The 9327-nt window shown below is 33.3% G+C and overlaps 1 pseudogene; it reads left to right on the top strand.

Annotated features, from left to right (window-relative positions):
- The first annotated feature begins 2261 nt into the window (after positions 1-2261).
- LOC142537449 (protein ENHANCED DISEASE RESISTANCE 2-like) lies at positions 2262-8660 on the top strand (annotated as a pseudogene).
- The last annotated feature ends 667 nt before the right edge of the window (positions 8661-9327 follow it).

Below are 9327 nucleotides of genomic sequence, written 5' to 3'. Positions count from 1 at the left end.
TAGGCGGCGTCCATATCCTCTCTGGATTTCCCCTCGATAATGCTTCAGCTATTTTCTCTTTAGCACGAGTTTTGCGCAAATCAGGTAGTATCGACGAGCTCGAGGAAACGTTTGCTAGCTGCTAGCGATTTCTTCTTATCACTATGAAGAAAATTTTACTTCTCTCGTCAAACTGTCCACATATAAAGTGCGAAATCCTCAAAATCTGACTTTAGTAAATGTGTTTTAAGCCAAAGACACATCTCCAAAGTGCAAGATTGATTAGTTTTGTTATTAATATTTCATTTCATCATATTTTATAATTATCATAAATCTCTCTAAATTACATTGAATAAACCTAAAACAGAGTCTTGTTAATTGAGATAAAGTGTTAATTACGAGTTTTGTGTTTCAGAAACAACCCTATATTTTTTTTAAGAGTGAAAAATATTTTGGTAGACGAACTATTGATATATTGATAAATTTGTACATGAACTTTTGTATATGGTTTAATTTCCACCTCCTCTAAATTGCTATTAAATCTAATATTTTTATTAAATTTAAATAAATACATAATTTTTTCAATATTATTTTATTGATTAAAATTAGAAAATTAAATTAAAATTATATTATAATATACTTTTTTATAAAAAAAAATTATGATTATTAAGTAATAAGAAAAATAAATTAAAATTATATTATTATATATTTTTTATAAAAAAATTATGATTATTAAGTAATATATATATATATATATATTCAAGTATAATATATTTTAAAATATATATAATATAATGATTTTTTTCTCTAACTATATTATATATTAATTTTTGTAATAATAAAATATAAAAATCTTCCACATCAATAATGAAATATATTAAATAAAGTGTCCGATTATTAGGAATAGATGTCGCGTGGGAATACTCTTGGGTAGGTAGGTTAGAATTTTATGGTGGAATATAAGAATATAACTATATCATATTATATAATAATTAGATAAATAATACTTCTATCAATATCATAATTTTCCTACAAATAAAAACCATTCAAAGATTAGGTGATCTGTAATTATTTTTGGGTGGCAACCAAATAAAAATTTATTGTTTTCTTTATCATGTTGTAGGTGACAGCATGACATTGCAATTTTACTTATATTAAACCATCTATAAGTAATTATACTATAGTTTTGTGGATTTTATGTTATGTCCAACGTAACGACGACTTTTAGATTGGTTTGGAACTTTATCTCAATGAGTGGTGATAGCCTGTCGAGTGAAATTCATGTGTGTGTACAACTCTACTTAAAAAGTAACTCGTATAATGAGTTATGCTAGTAACTACTTCATATCAATCAACAATATTTGAATATAGTTTATCTACGTCGTCAGTCGTCAGTACATTAAAATATCTTAAAAGTATATTTTTCTTATTGTATATGTTTTATGAATTTTAAATTAGTTTCCACAAATGTGTGGAAACAAGTTATAAGTTGAGTATGTCTCCAAGTTATTTATGGAGAAATTTTTTCTACTTCTCCTAAACTACCAATATTGTATTTTTATCTTCTAACTTCATTTTCTCATATCTATTTTTGGATGATAAAATGCTAGCATGACGATAATTCTTTTTCCTTACCTTGTTGTTTCATCAGATTGATTTGATTCTATTAATTCTTTTTTTGGAAATTTGGTTAGTATTATTGCAAACACTGATATATATAATTATATAGTAACAGATCGTGGCACACATGTTATATATATATAAAAATTAGATAATGGAGTTGTGTTATATATATATAATTTTAAAATGGAAATTATTACATTTTAAAATTGAAATGGTACGAGAGAAGATGAAATATAAAGAAAAATGTTATAAATAAGATAAAGAATAGGTCTCTTGTGAGACGGTCTCACGAATCTTTATTTGTGAGACGGGTCAATCTTACCGATATTCATAATAAAAAGTAATACTCTTAGCATAAAAAGTAATACTTTTTTATAGATGACTCAAATAAGATATCTGTCTAATAAAATAAGATCCATAAAATCGTCTCAAACAAACTTTTGGTTAAGATAAAACGTGACACACTGCAGCTTCATAGTTCTCCTAAGTCAATTCCCTTCGGGGAAAAAAAAAACATATCCTCCACGGAAAGTCTTTGAAAAACGAGATAATTGGGTTCGAACTCAATTATAGCAAATTACTCTCGTCTCCTCACTTAAACGAATAAAAAGAGGGGCAATTACGTAAATTCAGTATGGTTGCCAACGCCCGCTAAACACCTGAATCAGTTGATACGAGGGGGAGGAGACTACAACAAGAAAACAGAAAATGAAGGAAGAGATGGAGAGATAGATGGAGATATGGATAAATAGGAAATCTTTCAAATTTTCAGGAAACCTAATAAAAAAATATCTTGAAACTTTGATTGCAACTGATTCTCTGATTCCATCCGGTGGAGTCAGAGGATTTATCCATAAATTCGTTTTTCACATTCCAAACATTACCTTCCTCTTCTCTTGTGTACATCTTGTTTATGTATTTATTGATTTTTATTGTATGTATGAGTGTATATATTTGCCAAAAGTGCAATTCTGAAACATTCCTTAAATTGGTTTTTGATTAAAAGGGGAGGGAAAAGTTGGGATTTGTTTTTTCTTGAAATGGGAGAAGAATGGGAGATGAAGGGGTGGCTTTACCTGCTTCGTTTCAACCGTTTTGGGCTGCAATATTCACGTAAAAGGTACTTCATTCTTGAAGATAGTTGCCTCAGGAGCTTCAAATCAATCTCCGGTTCCGAGACAGAGGTGGGTCTTTGTTGTCGTTTTGTTCTTGGCTTTATGCCATTCTATTGCAAACATGCAAAAACATGTGTTTCTTTAAGGAAATATATGTATATGTTTTATCTATTGCGTATATCTTTGTGCCATTTATTTCAATGTTTATATCGTGTGCTTCTTACTCGATGTTGCCACTGTGAATTGGTTTTTTCAAGATTGTGATGACTGAATTTGGGAATGCCTCCCCTTCTGTTTTGATCTTTATGTTGGTCTATATCATTTAGTTACCACAAATTATGTAGCAATTATTTTCCAGTCTCAAGTAATGATGATAGTGATAATGCTACCTTCGTTATTGGAACATTTTTGTGTCCTCTCTAAATGCAAAAACTGTGTTGTGAATATGGGATACCTCAACCCTTTTCTCATAGTGTTTGTTATGGAAATATATTGTCTGCGGCATCACCATTTCCTTGCTTCTGAATGCGAACATGGAGTAGTTAATATTATGTCTTGTGATTTAACCATGTATGGATTGGGCTTTCATACTTTATTACTCAAACATTATCATTGATTCCATTTGGAAAGATATGTTGGAGAATGAAGCCTAGGTTATCAGTGGAATAGGTGTTTCCAACAAAACATTTAAGAACTCATATTGCGAGGAGAAATTGGTGATGATTGTAAAAATATTATTAAGATTGATTGATAATTTGAGTACAAATCAAATATTTACAGAGTGCTGATAATGGTTCCAATGCAATCAAGTAATACAAATAATATTTATAAGGCAATTAATTAATACCAAGAGCAGTTCTGACACAATGAGGTTTTTAGTTCTAGAGCTATTTTAGGTGAACTAAAAAAGTTTCTAGAAACATAATCGAGAAAATAACAAAATAAGAAACTAATAATTTGAATTGGAAGATTGTTAATTGTGTGCTGCGTACCTATCCTTGGATTATTTGTATCCATGTATTTTTCTGCTCGAAATAACTTATGTGATCATACAATGATTTCATGAAAGCAGCTGCCAATAGCAATATAATCTTGAAATGGACCACGTGTGTTGAAGAAAAAGATGTGTAATTTTGAAGCCATTCTCCTTCTCAAAAGGACATACTTGTGACCAAATGGACAAACTGGTGACCAAATGGACAAACTGATGAATTTTATATTATTCTGGCTAATTCATTTCTTGGAAACATATTTGATAGATAAATTATGAAAAATGTTATTTTCATGGCAACCATTCTGATGTAAAATGAATCGGTGATTGTTGGATCAGGAGCCTCTGAGAAGTGCAATAATAGACTCCTGCGTTCGTGTCATAGACAATGGAAGAGAGAGCCACCGCATGAAAGTATGTGGTTTCACTGGTATATTCTGCTAATCTGTTTAGATACCAAATGATCTACTTCATTGCTAGCTCATATGAAGTTTCTTGTGAAATACAGCTATTTTTCATTTTCACCTTGGTCAATACTTCAAATCACAATGATATGCTGAAGGTAAGCATAACTTGTTTTAGATTTTAAAAATAAAATATTATATGCCAATAGTAAGTGATATTAGGTGATGATATAATTCAAATACATAGTTAGGAGCAACCAGCTCCGAAGATGCCGCTAGGTGGATTCGAGCTTTACAGGATGCTGTGCTTAACTCAGTTAACAGCTTGACATCTTGTTCCAAAAGAAAATGGCAGCCTTTCAGGTGAGCATATTTTTCTTAACCAACATAAGCCTTGCTATGTTTTCGAAACTGAAATCTTGTAATCGGGATGCTTGGTACTTGTTACATAAATATATGGTTAAAACTTATGTCATCGTTGATCAAACAGCTTGAGTGTTTCAAAGAGAATGAAAAATAAAAGGTGTGTTGACTCGGCTTCAGTATCTTCCGATCACGTGAATGCGATGACATCCGATGTAATTGCACCTTCACCATGGAAAATATTTGGCTGTCAAAATGGTACCTACCTGACTATTAGTTTTTTTAGGTGAATATTTGTATGTGTTCAGAAATTTCAGTTGATGTTCGTATGTTGTTGCCTCTTCAGGATTACGTCTCTTCAAAGAGTCAAGAGATAGAGATTCCAAACGGAAGGTAGATTTCTAGAAACGAGTTGATCATTTGTCTTAAATCTTGAATAGGTTTCATAGCTCCTTGACAAATATCTGTATTATTACTCTCAGCATTGGGGCGATCACCCAGCCATAATGGCTGTAGGTGTCGTTGATGGTGCTTCAGAAGATGTTTTTAACACCCTTATGTCTCTTGGTACCTCAAGAACAGAGTGAGACCTCAAGTACCCTTGACACAAAGTTTAAGGCTTCATACACGTTTTTAATCTACTTCTAAACATTGTTCAATTATTTGTCGAGGACCTATAAGTGGGAGATATTTGTATAAACCGGCATTTTTCCCCCTAGATTTATCTTTAAACTACTATTTGCAGATGGGATTTCTGTTTCTATCAGGGCAGTGTGATTGAGCATCTCGATGGCCACACTGATATAATTTACATTCAACTTTACAACCATTGGCTACCATGGTAAGACTAGGAACTTAGGCCAGGAATCTGTACTGGAAAATAATTAGTTTTGAACTAATATCTTTCACGTGTACAGGGAAATGAAACGAAGAGACTTGCTGCTCAGACGTTATTGGAGAAGAGAAGAGGATGGCACATATGGTATCATTTGAACTCAGGAAGTTTATACAAACTCTATATTGTAAAGCCATTATTCTCACGCACTGTTTCTGTTGCAGTGATTCTTTACCATTCCGTGATTCACAGAAAGTGTCCGCCCCAAAATGGATATGTCCGTGCTTACCTTAAAAGTAATGTATGCTTTGAGTTGCAAATTCTGAGCCTTTCCAATCAATAACATCACGTGTCTTGAGCTTTTTTCATAAACTCAAGATCAATACACGTGTTACCTGTAGACAAGGAAGATGTTGTAATGGCTCGTTGAGATCCAGAAATCTTTTCGTAAAACTCAATTATTTCTAATTTTTTTTTCTTTCCATTTGAACATAACTATGTTGACTAGATTCAATTTTAACATTAAGTAAAGAAAGCATTAAACACGTGTGTTTCCTTCTGAATTGAATAATTTGTAATTAGCCAAGAAATACAGATACCGAGTTCATTTTCTTCATAATCATGCAGGTGGTGGATATGTGATTTCTCCTACAAAGCAAGGTAAAGAATGTGTCATAAAAAACATGCTGGCCGTGGATTGGAGGTTTTGGAAATCATATATAAGGAAAACATCTTCAAGATCTATTACTATTTGTATGCTTGGGAGAGTTGCAGGTATTATTCTTGTCAGGTAATGAGTATTAATTTTCTTTTCTTTCAGATTAATTGGAGAGGGTACTTTTGCAGCTTTAAGAGAATTTTTCACAGCAAAATCCGGAAATTCTAGCCATGAATGTGTATCGAGAGAGCTGACAATAGATACGGGGATGCCTGTGAGTGATAACGAGGCAATCCATGACAGAAGTTAGCATGAATAGGGTACCATATAAAGATGAAGATGAGCCGGCAAGACAGATTTCTGGGGCTTCTAGTCTCTTTGAAATGGATGATGCGGCTGACGAGTTTTTTGATGTGCCCGAACCGATTGATGATGAGCCATTAGAGACTGAATGGTGTTCAAACAAGAGTCCAGAATTGTGTTATGTGGTACTTTTGAATTTAACTCTCGTAATTTTAAATAACTCTGTCAAATATGAGAATTTACTGTGTACACAATACTCCATCTAGCTGAAATATTTTGATAAAGTCATTACTGAGGCATTCAAATGCAACGTCGATTACTACCCATTTTTAATGTTTTTCGACAATGTATGAGTGTCTAAGCCTCGAGAATGACAATTTTTCCCTCTTAAATCTGCAGGAGTACCAGCCAAAATTATCTTCTTCTGCCAACTTTGTGAAAAAACTGCATGATCTCGCAGGTAGGGAATTGATATAGGAATGGCTTAGTTTGCTGGAAAAATATTGAAATTCTGACATTTGTAGTTCAGAAAAAGGGTTACCAGGAATTGCGAGAAATATCTTGGGATGAAAGTGTATCATCCTCTTACGGTACCACGCTTCCGAAGGATTCGACTTTTAACATGCCCTGTAGCTGGGCAGCAGCTGATGCTTCCTCGTTCCTTATTCGTGATGATAGTTATTTACAAGACCGTCGAAAGGTATATTTTTTAATTATTGATTTATAAACCATGCCGCCATCAAAAATTCAGGTGAGCTACTTTTATTTTGTTTGATTATCTGAACATGATAAGCTCTAGGTGTCTCTCATATGAAGACAATTTGGTTTACTCAATTCTAAGATTAAATATTTGATCGGGCACGGTCACGTCCACTCTCATTATTTAGCTTGTGTACATTGATTATGCAATATGATCTTTCCACTAGCTATAGATTACTTTTGAATTCTTAATTCTCGTTTTTTTCCATCAGATCAAAGCAAACGGGACTTTGATGGAAATGGTTGCGGCAGATTGGCTGAGATCGGACAAGCGCGAAGATCATCTTGCTGGTCGATATGGAGGCATTGTACAGGTTTTACAATGAGAGTAAAAACGAAAACTAGCCGAATTATGGTTTCATATAACCACTCCCTTCACTTTTAAATATGATCCGTGCAGAGATATGCCGCTCAAGGAGGACCAGAGTTCTTTTTTATCATTAATATACAGGTTATCTTTTGTTTTTGCTTATGCTTTTTATCCCATGTCCATGTAGAGTTCAAGAGTACTCAATGTGCTCCGTGACCGAACCAGGTTCCTGGCTCAGCCACATATAGTTTGGCCTTATATTACATGTTAAAAACACCCCTGGAAGAGACGCCTTTGTTGGAACGCTTTGTTAATGATGATGATGCATTCAGGAATTCGAGGTTCAAGCTCATACCATATATTTCAAAGGTTGGTGAATATAGGAAGTGTTACAGATCACAAAATATGTTTTTTAATACGATTTGATATTATTAAGACTATATATGATACATCTTCAAGGTAAATTCTCAGGGATCTTGGATCGTAAAGCAGAGTGTCGGAAAGAAAGCTTGTCTAATAGGTCAAGTACTTGAAATCAATTATTTTCGAGGGAAAAACTACTTGGAGGTACAATCAACCATTTCCAGAAGATTAAAATGAATTTCACAACTTAATTGCTTGGATTTAAACAAGAAAATGGAGCGTTTTGTCTTGTTAATTGTAGCATTTCTCTTTGCTTTTCAGCTCGATGTCGATATTGGGTCATCGACTGTGGCGAGGGGTGTGGTTGGCCTTGTTCTTGGATACTTGAATAACCTTGTCATAGAGATGGCATTCTTGATACAGGTAAAAACCAACATAGTCCGATCCTCAACACCCCCACCTCGACTATTGTTGTGTTTTCTAGAAATTCTTAGCATCAGACTCAAATCATTTCGTCCTTTTACCAAGTCCAACATAAATATCTTTTACGAAATATCAAGTTAGAATCAAATTTTCATGTTGTATCATAAAATCAAATGGTTTGTTATGAAACTTGCAGGGTAACACGGAGGACGAATTACCAGAATTTCTGCTTGGAACGTGTCGACTTAACCACTTGGACGCGTCAAAATCAGTTCCTACTGTCTCAATCAGCAGAAGCTAGAAAGATGGAGTATGTGAAAGCCTCGAGTTGGTTCATGCATAGGGTTATTATTATTTTTTGCAATGCCATCCGTTTTTTGAAGCATTGCGTTAATGGTATCAGTAATTATTTTTACTGAAACTTTATCTAAAAATGGTGTACTTCAATGAGTTGTATGTATAGATGAATGACAGAGAAATTATATTAGAATTTATATCAACAACCCGCCAACGAAGTGTCGCTCACATTGGTGGACACGGTAGATATATATATATATATATATATAGTCTATTGGTTTTGGTGTAAAAATACAAAGGTAATTATCCTTCGTCTTCTTCATTTCCTTGCTTTTGTTCGGTTGCTCTCCGACATGTGGCCCAATTTACTCATTTACCGAAGCTCATTAGACTAATTAAATTTCTTGGGCCATATTATTCAAATTATTATTTTATGGGTCAACACCTATAAATACAAGAACTTGAGAATATATCTATGGTATCCGAATTCCGAGCATTCAAAGTACTCCCGAAAATCACATTCTTTGTGATTCAAGTATCATTGCCGCACACAAATCCTAGTATACAAATTGATTTCCTATATATGTGTTAGAATGTAGGATCAAGCCGTTGTCAGTTTACTAAAAAATATGATCTCAATGCAACTCAAATATTTTAAATCGTCTGACAACTCAAGTTTCACGTTTCAATTGTTCTACTCAACAAAGATAACTATTGCATTCCATCAATTTCTTTTCCGATAATTGTTCTCTTTGCAATCAATGACATTCGGACTCGTGATATTGTTTCTGATACTAATTATAGGAACGAAATTGTCATTTTACTAAAAACTATATCTGGTGGTACTTGTGAAGCTCAAATATTTTAAATCGTACAGCATCTCAAGCATCGCGTTTCAATTGAT

Source organism: Primulina tabacum, chromosome 1 (genome assembly GCF_025594145.1).
Source record: "Primulina tabacum isolate GXHZ01 chromosome 1, ASM2559414v2, whole genome shotgun sequence".
In the NCBI taxonomy this organism is placed as follows: domain Eukaryota; kingdom Viridiplantae; phylum Streptophyta; class Magnoliopsida; order Lamiales; family Gesneriaceae; genus Primulina; species Primulina tabacum.
This window is presented reverse-complemented; position numbering and strand designations above follow the sequence as displayed.